Source organism: Microcaecilia unicolor, chromosome 3, assembly GCF_901765095.1.
Source record: "Microcaecilia unicolor chromosome 3, aMicUni1.1, whole genome shotgun sequence".
Classification (NCBI taxonomy): domain Eukaryota; kingdom Metazoa; phylum Chordata; class Amphibia; order Gymnophiona; family Siphonopidae; genus Microcaecilia; species Microcaecilia unicolor.
The window spans coordinates 316,854,749-316,869,054 of record NC_044033.1 but is presented as its reverse complement, the minus strand read 5'-3'; the positions used below and the strand labels follow the sequence as shown (position 1 = coordinate 316,869,054).

Sequence of the window (14,306 nt, the reverse complement as noted above, 5' to 3'; positions counted from 1 at the left end):
AAGAAAAAAAGACAACCCCACACTCAACGGGGGGGGGGGGGGGGGGGGGGGGGGGGGGGCAACTACAGAGAAAATACAAATACACTATCAGACTAAAAGATATTATAAAACTAAAATCGGTCCAGACTACAAGGATACACATAAACTCTTCCAACTCGTAAACAATCTAATAAATACCACGCCGATTACCTCCAACAACATAGATACCCCATCAGCAAACAACCTGGCCAGCTACTTCAAAGAGAAAATCATAAAACTGCGAACCACTATACCCAACAACACAACTGATTATGCAAACCTCCTTGAGTGTCTAGACCCAATACATGGGGAATACCCAGCAGACCGATCATGGACCAACTTTGATGCACTATCGATCAAAAATATCTCCCAATTACTCAAAAGATACGCCAAATCACACTGCAAACTAGACATCTGTCCTAGTAACCTGATAAGAAGCGCCCCCCCCCCCAACAATTTATAACAGACCTCACGAGTCACTTGAACTACATGCTACAAAATGGTCTTTTCCCAAAGGATAAAGGAAATATTTTACTTACTCCACTAACTAAAGACGCGAAGAAAAGTACAAATGACCTAACCAACTATCGCCCAGTAGCATCTATACCATTAATAACCAAACTTATGGAAGGTGCAGTGACGAAACAACTCACTAACCACCTAAATAAATAAATAAATACTCAATCCTGCACGAATCTCAATCAGGATTTCGATCGAACTATAGCACAGAAACAGTACTAGTCACCCTAATGAATAAATTTAAACAAACAATTGCAACTGGCAATAACATACTTCTCCTACAATTTGATATGTCTAGTGCCTTCGACATGGTCAACCACGGAATATTACTACATATCCTGGAATACTTTGGAGTTGGAGGTAATATTCTTAATTGGTTTAGAGGATTCTTAACAACCAGATCATACCAAGTAACAACTAATATGGCAATATCAGACCCATGGATACCTGAATGCGGAGTCTCCCAAGGATCCCCCCCTCTCACCAACCCTCTTTAACCTAATGATGACACCACTAGCAAAGCTACTAGACAATCAAAACCTTAACCCATACATATATGCAGATCACGTCACGATCTACATCCCATTCAAACAAGACCTAAAGGAAATTACCAACGAAATCAAGCAAGGCTTCCAAATCATGCACTCCTGGGCGGATGCATTCCAGCTAAAACTCAATGCAGAAAAAACACAATGTCTTATACTCACATCACAATACAAATAAATTCACCACTATAACCACCCCTAACTTCTCCCTCCCCATCTCAAACAATCTGAAAATTCTGGGAGTCAGCATTGACCAAAATCTCACACTCGAAAACCACGTGAAGAATACAACGAAGATGATGTTCCACTCCATGTGGAAACTCAAAAGAGTAAAACCTTTCTTCCCAAGAGCCATCTTTCGAAACCTGATGCAATCCCTGGTACTAAGCCACCTGGACTACTGCAACTCACTCTACGCTGGCTGTAAAGAACAGACCATCAAGAAACTCCAAACAGCCCAGAATACTGCAGCCAGACTCCTATTCGGAAAAACAAACTGTGAAAGTGCAAAACCCCTAAGAAAGAACCTACACTGGCTCCCACTGAAAGAACATTCCACGTTCAAGATATGCACGATTGTTGATAAAATCATTCATGGAGATGCCCCGACCTACATGCTAGATCTCGTGGACCTTCCACCCAGAAACGCTAAACGATCCTCCCGCACCTTTCTCAACCTACACTTCCCCAGCTGTAAAGGGGTCAAATACAAACTAATACATACGTCCAGCTTCTCCTACATGAGCACAAAGATGTGGAATGCACTGCCAACTCACTTGAGAACGAACAACAAATTAAATAGCTTCTGTAAAGCTTTGAAAACCTCTCTCTTTAACAAAGCCTACCACGAGAACCCATAATGACTAGAACACAACCCTTACACTCCTTTATTCAGAATGTCTCACTGTATAACCTGATCCTGTCTTCTTTTATCCCTTCGTAACACCAATTGTATTTCTTCTCTGTTACGGCGATGCCATAACAGATCTCTGTAAGCCACATTGAGCCTGCAAATAGGTGGGAAAATTGTGGGATACAAGTGCAATAAATAAATAAAATTGCAGACATTTGAAGCACTGGTGCAGGCCTACGTTCTCCATGCCTCCCATAGGTTTGCCTACTTACAACTAAGGCACTTACTTGCTAGGAGGGAGATCTCGGGTAGGCTGTCCAGAGAGGAGACGGACCTTGAGGAAATCTGTGGGGATTTTCATAACACTAAATATTTGATAACTGCCTTATATAGATGCTTGATTGAGGTGGAACCATCTGGGCCTGCTCACAGCGACCAATGGGGCTGAGACCTTGGGGTGGTTTACCCTGAAGAGAAGTGGGTGTTAATTGAAGCCTTGCTGCCCAAGCTGGCAACATCATTTATCCTGGAAAGCCATGTTAAAATGGTATACTGCTGGTATCTCACTGTGTAGATGGTACCCACCGTCTCCCCATTTTCCTGGCGTGGCTGCTCAGAAGTGGGTATATTTTTTCATATTTGGTGGGTATGTCCTTTGGCTCGGGTCTTCTGGAAGGGTGTTCGCTTTCTAATTAAATTTCTCACTGGATTTTTGTTTCCCTCGGAATTTCTTTTTTTTTTTTTTACTTAATAAGGCTATACCTGGATATCTATCTGCTAGAGTAGCATTGATGCGTTTTTTGTGTCAGTCCTGCTCAGCTGGTTCTTGCAGCTTCCTGGAAGTTCTCGGAGGTGCCATCAGTGAATAGATGGCTTAGTAAGTTGCATTTATGATATGGAATATCTTAATGCAGTTCAGCGTAGGACCCTTCCTAAATGGACTAAGATTTGGGGACCCTTGAAGGACAAGTTGAAAACTGTCAGACTGGACCCTTTTTCTTTTTCTCTCCTCTCCATTTTTTCTGTTTTTTTTCTTTTTCTCTTATACCTCTAAAAATATTTGAGGTTTCACTAACTTTTTGCTGATGTTCACTCTCAACATTATGTTGAACTTGTTATGCCTCAATGAAATTACAAAAACAACAAAAAAAAATGTTTTCAGATTTAATGAACTGAACACTACCCTCCCAATATCCAGTCTGTGAGGGCCAAGGACCTGATATTGTGAATTTACATTTCCTCGATTTTGCAAGAGTTAAGGTTGAAGGTTGTTGGGTGGGGGGTGTCAACTGGACTGGTTTCCTGACAACTCAACTCAGCAGCAGAAACTCGATCTGCCTCACTCAATTTTCTATGCTGATTTTGTTTTTATCTTGGACTTGTTATGCCTCAATGAAATTACAAAAAAAAAAAAAAAAAAGTTTTCAGATTTAATGAAACAAACGCTACCCCCCTCCCCCAAATATCTAGGCTGCAAGGGCCAGGGACCTGATATTGTGAATTTACACTTCCTCGATTCTGCATGATTTAAATTTAAAGATTGTTGGGTGGGGGGAGAGGGACCCCAATTGGACTGGTTCCCTGACAGACAACTTAACACAGCAGCAGAAACTTGATCTGCCTCACTCAATTAAGTACATATTTCGTATCATACTTCCTCACGCTCTTCTGAATTTTAGAACTCTGCCACTAGACTAATCAGAGGAATATACATGCTGAACACCCGACCCCCCACCACCACAGAGGGATGCATCTGAGGCTAGTTTGATATGTATAGCTATCCTACCTCAAAACAGAACAGAGTAACTTTTCTGTTCAAAAGGGAGACAAAAAAAATCTATTACCACCTTGGAGTATTATATATTTTTTTTAACTCTGTTAGAATATTGTCCTTAATATTCAGTCATTTGCCTGGCTATCTCATGATATATATCCTGGTATTCTCTCAACATAGGATGTGCGATCCTATTCCTCCCTTCTTGCCCATGCAAAACAAATTGTTTACATCATGTCGAATGTCAACATTTTAAATAAACGAACAGCAAACTAACTGATTGTCCAACACAATCACCCTAATTCAAACACTGAAAATTTTTAGTGTGTTTTCCAGATCACCTTTAGCTCTAGGGCAAAGGTTCTCACACAGTAACGGAGGATACACTCATGTGTCACCAAAAATTTGACGTGGAGAGGCATTTTCAATATGTCTAAATCTGACTTTGGACATTTTGTTCAAAATGTTCAGAATCCAAGCGGCTAATACAGTGATTTTCGGAACAGCAAAACGTCTTATCTTTTTCCGAAAATAGCCATTTGCTAGATGTCTTTGTGCTCTGTGTTTATCTTTCTGGCCCATTTTTGGGAAAAAAAAATCCAAGTGAAAAACCACACAAAACCAAGTCATTGGGATGTAGAAGGAGCCAGCATTCTTAGTAGACTGGCCACACAGTGAGAGAAGTGTTTAATGGTCTCTGCAGCTATCTTCCCCGAGCTGCAATCACCGGAGCACTGAAAAAAATAAAGGCAACACTCACCACCGCTGGTCTGCTGCTCACGTGGTTCCTAGGAAAAAAAAAAAAAAACCACCGGAAACAGCACTCGAGGACAGCCCTCAGATAACCTCTCTCTCGGCTCCTGCACACACCTGCTTTTTTTATTATTATTATTAAGCAGCTTTCTTGTTCCACAAGCACTAGAAAAACAAAGAAGGGACTCAAGTGCCTGAGTTCAAAACAGTCTAAAGACTTGTCGTCCCGTTTCCCCCCCCCCCCCCCCCCACCACCATTAAAGGAAGTGGAACTGAGAAGAGAGAGGGAGCCAACAGAACAGTGGTAGGGGGTGACCAGGTAAGCCCCCCTAAAGCTGGCATCGAATAGCCAGAGAACCCCCACGCTCAACTGTTCAGGAGACCTAGGCCAGGAGCACCCCTAACATAGGAAACCAGAAGCTAGAGGATGTCTGTCTATCTGCCTGTTGGAGATAGAAATGGGAAAATTAGGTTCTTACCGTGATAATTTTCTTTCCTTTAGTCATACCAGATGCAGCCATTACAGATGGGTTGTGTCCATCAACCAGCAGAGGGAGATAGAGAGCACACTCTTTTCAGTGCCTCATACCAGCTTGCTCCACTGCCTCTCTTCCGTATTTGAAGCTTCCAAAGCAGTATGGCAAACCGCAATGGGAATAACATGAGTTTTCCTCACAGCAAACGATGGCCCTACAACAAAGGGCATTAACTCAGAATGGAGGTAATGAAACATCCTCCCGGAGGGCATAAACTCATCCTCCACTGAGACATAACTGGAGATAAACTCATCCTCCCGGAGGGAATAAACTCATCCTCCAAAACATGAAACTGGAGGGAATTAAGTCATCCTCCTTTAATTGAACAAGAATCCTGAAGACTGTTTTCCGACTTTCTCCCAAGGACGGAATCTCCAGGAAACATGAACAGAACCTGAAATAGATTTACAGCAGATAGCAATCAGACAGGGAGGGATCATGGCTGCATCTGCTATGACTAAAGGAAAGAAAATTATCATGGTAAGAACCTAATTTTCCCTTCCTTGTCATCAAGCAGATGCAGCCATTACAGATGGGATGTATCAAAGCAATCCCTAGATAGGGTAGGAACAAGCCACACCACGCGCCAGCACTTGCGCTCCAAAATGTGCGTCCCTCCTGGCAGCCTCATCCAGCCTGTAATGTCGGGCAAAAGAGCTTAGAAGCCCATATTGCTGCACTACAAACCTCTTGAAGAGAGAGTGCTCCAGTTTCAGCCCAAGAAGAGGAAATTCCTCTAGTGGAATGCGCCTTAAAAGGCATCAGGCGGAGGCCGGGCGGCAAACAAATAAGCTGAAAAGATAGATTCTTTGAGCCAACGGGCAATAGTGCTTTAGACGCTGGAGACCCTCTGCGAGGACCTGACAGCAAAACAAACAGATGATCAGAGGTCCTGAAAGAGTTAGTAACTCGCAGATACTGCAGCAGAGTCCTGCGCACGTCCAACAGGTGCAATTGCCCAAAAGATTCTGGAAACTCCTCCTTGACAAAGGAGGGCAATAAAATAGGTTGGTTTAGGTGAAACGCTGAAACCACCTTAGGCAAGAAGGAAGAAACGGTCCGAACCGTGACCCCGGACTCTGAAAATTGCAGAAAAGGGTCTCTACAGGACAGTGCCTGGAGCTCTGACACCCGTCTCGCCGAAGTAATGGCCACTAAAAAGATAGCCTTCAGTGTCAAATCTATCTCTGAAGCACGTCGAAGCGGTTCAAAGGGAGCACCCTGAAGGGCTTTCAGCACTAGCCCCAGGTTCCATGCTGGACAAGGTGCATACACGGGAGGACGGAGCCAAAGCACCCCTCTAAGAAACCGTGCCACATCTGGATGAGCAGCTAAAGACACGCCTTCAACCTTGCCACGCAGGGAGGCCAACGCTGCCACTTGCACCCGCAGGGAATTATAGGCCAAGCCTTTTTGTACACCATCCTGCAAAAAGTCCAGAATCGGCGAGACAGGAGCCCGCAGGGGTGTGATCTCTTTGGAAGCACACCAGACTTCAAACTGGCGCCAAATCCTGGCATAAGCCACGAAAGTGGAACGCTTGCGGGCTTGCAGGAGAGTGGTAATTACTTTATTGGAATAGCCTTTGTCTCTCAATTGCGCCCTCTCAATCGCCAGGCCATAAGACCAAATCGGCCGGCGTCCTCCATGGTCACCGGACCCTGTGACAACAGGTGCAGAACCAGAGGTAACTGAAGGGGATCCTCTACGAGCATCTGTCGGAGGTCCGCATACCAAGGCCTCCTGGGCCAATCCGGGGCGACAAGAACCACTTCTCCTGGATGCAGCCGAATCCGAAGGAGCACTCGCCCTATCAAGGGCCACAGAGGCAGCACATACAGTAAGCCCGGAGGCCAGGGTTGAGCCAAGGCATCCAACCTCACCGAGCGAGGATCTTTCCGTCTGCTGAAAAAGCACGGGACTTTGGCATTGATGCTTGTCGTCATTAGATCCATCATGTGCTTGCCCCACTTGGCACATATCTGCAGGAATACTTCGTCTGCAAGTTCCCACTCCGCTGGATCGATCTGATGCCTGCTTAGATAATCGGCTTGCACGTTGCTCTGACCTGCAATGTGAGCTGACAGAAACTGTAGATGCAGCTCGGCCCAGTGGCAAATTTGTTCGGCCTGCGCGGCTAGAGCTCTGCACTGAGTGCCGCCTTGTCGATTTATGTAGGCCACTGCTGTCGTGTTGTCCGACATCACTCTGACAGCCAATCATTCCAGGGTCACTTGAAAAGCCAGAAACACCTGAAACACCGCTTTCAACTCTAGGCGGTTGATGGACCACTCCGACTCCTCGGGTGTCCATAGACCCTGGGCATGCTTCCCTTTGCAATGTGCGCCCCAGCCTTTCAGGCTGGCATCTGTCACCACTAGGCACCAATCGGGGAGCGCCAGCGGCATTCCTCGCCGCAGCATGCTGTCTGAGAGCCACCACTCCATACTGAGTCGGGCCACAGGGAGCCAAGAGAGTCTGCATTGATAATCCTGAGATACTGGAGACCATCTTTGGAGTAGAGCATACTGTAGAGGTCTCAGGTGCGCTCTCGCCCAGGGCACCAGTTCCATGGTGGCCATCATCGATCCAAGCAGCTGGACAATGTCCCAAGCTCGCGGGTGGGGCATCCTCAGGAGCAGACGGACCTGATTCTGAAGCTTGCACCACCTTTGCTCGGGTAGGTACACATACCCCGAGGCTGTGTCGAACCTGGCCCCCAAATATTCTAGAGACTGCGAGGGGGTCAGGTGACTTTTGGCCAAATTGACGACCCAGCCCAGAGATTGAAGTACTGAGACCACTCTGGCTGTCACATGCTGACTCTCTGCAGCAGAGTTTGCTCGAATGAGCCAGTCGTCCAGGTATGGGTGAACCCGAATACCCTCTCGCCTTAGAAAGGCAGCTACTACCACCATAACCTTCGAAAAGGTGCAGGGAGCTGTGGCGAGGCCAAAAGGCAAGGTCCGGAACTTGAAATGCTTTCCCATCACCGCAAACCTCAGAAACCTCTGGTGCGGGGGCCAAATTGGTATGTGCAAGTAAGCTTCTTTCAGGTCCAGATACGTGAGAAACTCTCCTGGCTGTACCGCCACAATGACGGAGCGCAGGGTTTCCATGTGAAAATGCCGCACTCTCAGGGACTTAAGTCTTTTAAGTCCAGAATAGGGCGAAAAGACCCTCCTTTTCGCGGCACCACAAAGTAGATGGAGTAGCGGCCGCAGCCGTGTTCGGCGGGAGGTACCGGGGACACGGATCCTATCTGAATCAGACCTTGCAAAGTCTCCTCTACCGCCACCTGATTGGCGGCAGAACCGCATCGGGACTCCACAAACACGTCTCTTACAGGGGCATCGAATTCTATTCTGAAACCGTCTCTGATCAGGTCCAAGACCCACTGATCTGAGGAAATGTTGGCCCACTCCTCGGCAAAGAGGGAAAGACGTCCTCCGATGACAGGACTCGAGGAGAGGGCCGGCGCACCATCATTGAGAAGGTCGCCCCTGAACTCCAGGCCTTGAGCCAGTGGCTGTGGAACGTTTGTCCGAGCGAAAGGAGTTCCTCTGCTGAAAACGGGCACGAGAAGTGAACCCAGCAGAACGCCCCGGGCGGTACCTTCGAGCTTCACGGAAGCGAGGTCTGTAAGAGGAGTGGACCGCCGCACCCTTAGAGGAAGGCCGAGGCCTATCTTCATGCAAGTGCTGGGGTTTAGCCTCACCCAGGCCCTTCACAATTTTCTCCAACTCCTCACCAAACAGGAGAAGGCCTTGAAAGGACAACTTCACCAACCTTTGCTTAGAGGCCATGTCCGCCGCCCAATGCTGTAGCCAAAGAAGACGGCGAGCCGCCACTGCTACCGCCATGTGTTTAGCCGAAGCTCTGACAATATCATAAAGGGTGTCAGCAAGAAAGGACAAGGCAGACTCCATCCGCGGAGCCACATCTGAAAAGGGCTCCGCTCCATCACTGGGCTGTTCCACTGCCTGTTGCAACCAAGCCAGGCAGGCTCTAGCAGCATAACAACTGCATGCAGACGCCCGAATAGTGAGACCTGCAATTTCAAATGACCGTTTAAGTGCTGATTCCAGTCTACGGTCTTGAATATCCTTCAGGGCAACACCTCCTTCAACAGGGAGGGTAGTTCTCTTTGTCACAGCTGTGACTAGGGCATCCACTTTAGGCATAGAAAAGCGAGCCATATGCTCCTCACTCAGAGGGTATAATTGCCCCATAGCCCTGGAAACTTTCAAAGGTCCCAAGGGGTCAGCCCATTGAGCCGAAATAAGCTCTTGGATGCAGTCATGCAAAGGAAAGGCTCGAGCAGGCTTTTTGGTACTAGCCATCCTAGGATTCACAGAGGAGGCTGTGCCACTGGCAGGGTCCTCAATAGAGAGAGCCTGCAGGGCATCAGAAATAAGCACTGGCAGCTCATCACGGTGGAAAATCCTCACTGCGGAGGGAACGTCCAGATACTGAGTCACTTCTGCACCAGACTCTGGCTCGCAGCCCGACCACGGGGGGGAAAATGGAGGCGCAGCACTCTCTGAAGGGGAAAGAGCCCTTCTGCGCTTCATATTCTGCCAATTATCAGGGAATAACGCCTCAGAGGGCATACCCAGGCTAGAATCCACCGCGGGGGCATTAGAAGAGGCCCCTGCAGGGCTTTGTGGGAGAGCTCTTTTAAGCATGTATGCTTTATGCATTAATAAGACAAAATCAGGGGAGAAAAACTCACCCTGGGCACCCGGATCTCTGCCGGGGCTAGTAGCTCTCATATCAGCCTCACTCCGAGGCCTCCCCAGGGCTCAGGACTCTCCGTCTCAGCGGAGGTCGCGCCATGTGGTAAATTCAAAATGGCGCCCACTGCCAGCTCAGAGTGCGAAGAATCGTTGCTCGCCATGCTTGGGTCGGCTCTAACGTCTGTACAGCACGATTTACAGAGCCCCACTGCTGATCTGCGCTTGCCACACTTGGAACAGCGCTTTACTGTCTCCGCAGCCATCGTCGAAAACGGCGGTAAAATTCAAAATGGCGGTTCGCACCAAAATCGCCCCGATCGCGGGCCCACCCCGGAGGAGTCAGAAAACACTCTTACCTCACTGGACCGAGTATCACAGCTCCGGTCCCATAGAAAAAGGCAAGGAAAAACCTCTGTTTTTTTTTTTTTTTTTTTAAACGCTGTGAGGAAAGCAGAGGTAAATAGAACTCCGGAGGGCTCAGGTGAGTGGGATAGGCAGGGAAAGGGCGAACCTATGTGCCTGCATCCACTGTTGGTGGGGAAGGACAGGGAAAGCTAAGCAATGTGTCCACATCCACGGAGGTATGGGTAAGGCAGGGAAAGGGTGAACCTATGTGCCTTTAAAGTGAAGCTGCTATAGCCTCCAACACCCCTGCTAACAACTGGCAAAAGCACAGGAGCAACCTCCAGGCAGATTTTAGATGGAGCTCGAAGAAGCTGCAGCCACTCTGCTAGGGGAGATAGAGAATACTGAAGAGAGGCAGTGGAGCAAGCTGGTATGAGGCACTGAAAAAAGTGTGCTCTCTATCTCCCTCTGCTGGTTGATGGACACAACCCATCTGTAATGGCTGCATCTGCTTGATGAGAAGGAAATAATGACTTTTTGGGAGGAGCTGTTTGTCCATCACTGTGTTTAAAGTCAGCGATCTCTTATCTACATCTCTTGTCAGATGGACAAAACCCATTAGAGTTTCTGGATTCAGCTGCTGCGGACGCTAACACCCTGATTAGAAAAAAAAATTGACAAGACATCCAAGTTTTTAAAAAGATCAGTTTTTATTGAACCGAAAAAAGTGACCGTTTTGGAAATGTGCATTTGTTATACTTTTTGTATTCTGTGCATTATGCATTTCAATTTTTATTTCTCTCGCCCTTGTACTGATTACAGAGACTAGCTTTTCAGCATTTCCATTTTTAATGTTTGTCTTTTATTTTGTGATCTGTGTGGGTTGATGTGTGTTGTGTGTATGACTGACGTAAGGGATTCTGCTAGCATGTAGCTTGTGTGGGGATCTGTAAGTCTGATTTTTTTCAGACTTTCCAGTAGGTGGTTACATACAGTGATGTGAAAAAAATGTGTTCCCCTTCTGATTTTCCCTATGACTGCATATATGTTACACTGAATGATTTCTGATTTTTAAACAAAAAGAATTAGACAAAGTGAACCTGAGAAAACACAACACAGTTTTTCAATTATATCATTGCTTTAAGGAACAAAGTTATCCAACACCCATATCACCCATGTGAAAAAGCTGTGTGACATATATGCAACAACTCCCCATATCTGACAACTTAAAGATACTGGGATTAACGATAGACAGCCATTTATCTTTTGATAACCACGATAAGCTCACCACGAAGAAAATGTTTAATATGATGTGGATATTGAAACGAGTGAAGCCTTATCTCCCACGCAACACTTTCTGGAATCTGATACAGTCTACTGTTATTACCCGCGCCGACTACTGCAACAGTGTCTTTTTAGGATGCAAAACCCAAATACTGAAGAGACTCCAAACTGCCCAAAACACGGCTGCCAGACTTATTTTTGGCAAATCAAAATTTGAAAGTGCATTACCTCTTTGAGCAAAGCTTCACTGGCTCCCCATCAAAGAAAGAATAAATTTTAAGATCAACACAATGACCCACAAGATCATCCACGGCGAATCCCCTGGCTACATGAATGAATTGATCGACCTCCCTGCTAGTAACAGATCTATTTCTTCACGAACTTATCTTAACCTACACCTTCCCAATTGTAGAGGAATTAAGTACAAGACCTACTACGCATCCAGTTTCTCCTTTTTGGGCAGTCAGTTTTACCCAGACCAATCCGATTAATAAACGACTTCTTGCCCTTTAGAAAAATGCTGAAAGCTCATCTCTTTAAGCAAGCCTACCCAAATGCCCCAACCTAATCTCGCTAACTTCCACCCCAAATTCTGTTCTGACTTAAATACCAACCTCCCATCCTTCTCTTTCCATCTCTCCTTAATTTTATCCCTCCTTACCCTTTCTCCCAAATTACACTATCCTATCCACCCTCTTTTATCCTAGTCATATATTATCTAGCTCAACTTATCATACACTACTAAGCCCAACTTTACATTGTTTTACTACTGTTTTATTAAAATTCTATTAACTTTGTATTTCAAATTATTATGTAAGCCGCATTGAGCCTGCATTATGTGGGAAAGCGCGGGGTACAAATGTAATAATAATAAAAAAAAAAACAGAGGAAACCAAGAAAGGGGCAGGGAACACTTTTTCACATGCACTTTAAGTAACTTATTTGCAGAGTTTTGTGCTACTTTGCAAATCAAGTGGCAGTGGAAGGACTGTGCTGCTATTACCAAGGTACTATTAAAAAAAATGGAAGGTAGTGAAGGTACTCAACATTACTCACTATACAACTACAAAAACCACTCCACATCAAGAAAACCACTTAGGGATAATGTGTATACTACGTGGAGGAACAAGCCTCAGTAAGCCAAGACCTACTTAATTCGGGCTAACACGCGGCTTCAGTCTAATCTTAGGCAAAAAAAAAAAAAAAAAAAAAAACTTACCATAATTAAGGCTTTTCAGTGTTTACATTTTTAAGTTTTTTAAATTTTCAGTGATGATAATTTTCCACCTACCTTCAATATGTCTTGGCAAGAAGTACTTAACTTTTACAGTTGAAATTGTTGTTGCCTAAATCCAGCAGCTCCATTCTCCATTAATCCATACCATCCGACGATGGCCAGCGTTTCGTGTCACTGCATTAGAGATTTGCGGATCACTTAAAGTACAAGAGAGAATACAGCCAGGTTAGCAAGCTTAAATATAATCAGAAATATTCAAAGTATCAATCAACTATCCCACTCAGGCATCAAAAGCTCAATATTCGTTGCTGCTGGCTGTGGGCTCGCTCATACAAAATGGTGGTTACCAATTTTAACTATACACCCATCCCAATGAGTATCAACATTAGTTCTCCACATACCCAAAATGATGCCACTAAATTCTTCCGTTCAACCCCATAGGCTCAAGTGATTTTAAATGAAAAATCCAGCGCTGTTCAGCTTGTAACAGACAACCTCTTATCACCTCCTCTCGTCGGTGGAATCCATTCTAATGCTAAACAATTTAAAGAAGAGAATGAATGTTGAAAATGCTTACAATGATAAGCCAATGGAATGTTCTTTTTGTGTTACAATTGTGCTCGTGTTCTAGAATCCTAGTTTTCAAGGAACATGTAGTTTGTCTGACAAATTCTCAAAGGACACAATGCAGTACACAACAAAACACCTTGCACAGGAAGTCATCAACTTTAACTGATATACCTTCCCATCGGCAGGATTGTCAAATTCTTCTGCATTCATGGTGACTATACAAATAGCACATGTCATACAAGCAGTATGCCCTCCTGGATGGTCTTCAATTCTGTTTCTATCTCTGTACAGATAGAGCATTCATTGCTATATCCGTGTTTGGGAATCTTTTCTGATTGGAAGTCTTACCCTCCGACGACTAGTCTAGGAATACATATTGAATAACAAATCCCTAGACCCCTGATGCATGCCGGTAAGGCTGAAACATGAGTCGTGTCAGGTTGTCTTCACTGTTTTGGAAGACTTTTCAATAAACTTTGTTTTGAACACCATCTGGTGAGAGGTTCCGTTGCTCTACTTCTTTCGCTTGATGTTTTCCTTCCAGTAGAGCATTTTGTCTTCTGTTAGTGTCTATCGCCATACATACCTGAAAGGCATAAGGAGAAATTAGACCTTACCTGCTAATTTTCTTCCCTTTAGTCCCTCCGGACCGGCCCAGAATGTGACTGATGGGCTGTGCACGTCCTCCAGCAGGTGGAGACTGAGAAAAAAACTGTGACTCTAGAGAGAGCCAACAAGAGCCCTTGGCAACAAGAGAAAGATCCAGTAACAAAGTACCAAAGCAGAAGGAAGTAAAACAATAAGTAAATGGTCTGTGCATACGAAAGCCTAAGTAGCTAAGTAGCCTAAGTGTGCTACCAACAATAATGTGACCAATGACATGCCCCTGCATATCATGCACAAAAGGTTACATACTGAACCACAGAATTTGTGTTTTTTTGTTTTTTAAACAATGAAACCGGAAACCAGCAACACAGCTCCCAAGAAAACAACTCTTAAAGACACAGAATACCTAAAGGGAGGGATCTGGGCCGGTCCAGAGGGACTAAAGGAAAGCAAATTAGCAGGTAAGGTCTAATTTCTCCTTCCTTAGCATCCCTCCAGACTGGCCCAGAATGTGACTGATGGGAAGT

The 14,306-nt window shown here is 45.4% G+C and overlaps 1 protein-coding gene across 2 annotated transcripts in view; it reads right to left on the bottom strand.

Moving 5' to 3' along the window:
• Positions 1 to 14,306, bottom strand: part of LOC115466814 (cyclic AMP-dependent transcription factor ATF-7) — a 430,182-nt gene that overhangs the window by 331,628 nt on the left and 84,248 nt on the right. For both annotated transcript variants that reach the window (XM_030198351.1, XM_030198350.1), the window contains exon 2: positions 12,658 to 12,800. The gene's annotated coding sequence lies outside the window, so the exon portion shown is untranslated. The remainder of the gene's footprint in view (positions 1 to 12,657; positions 12,801 to 14,306) is intronic.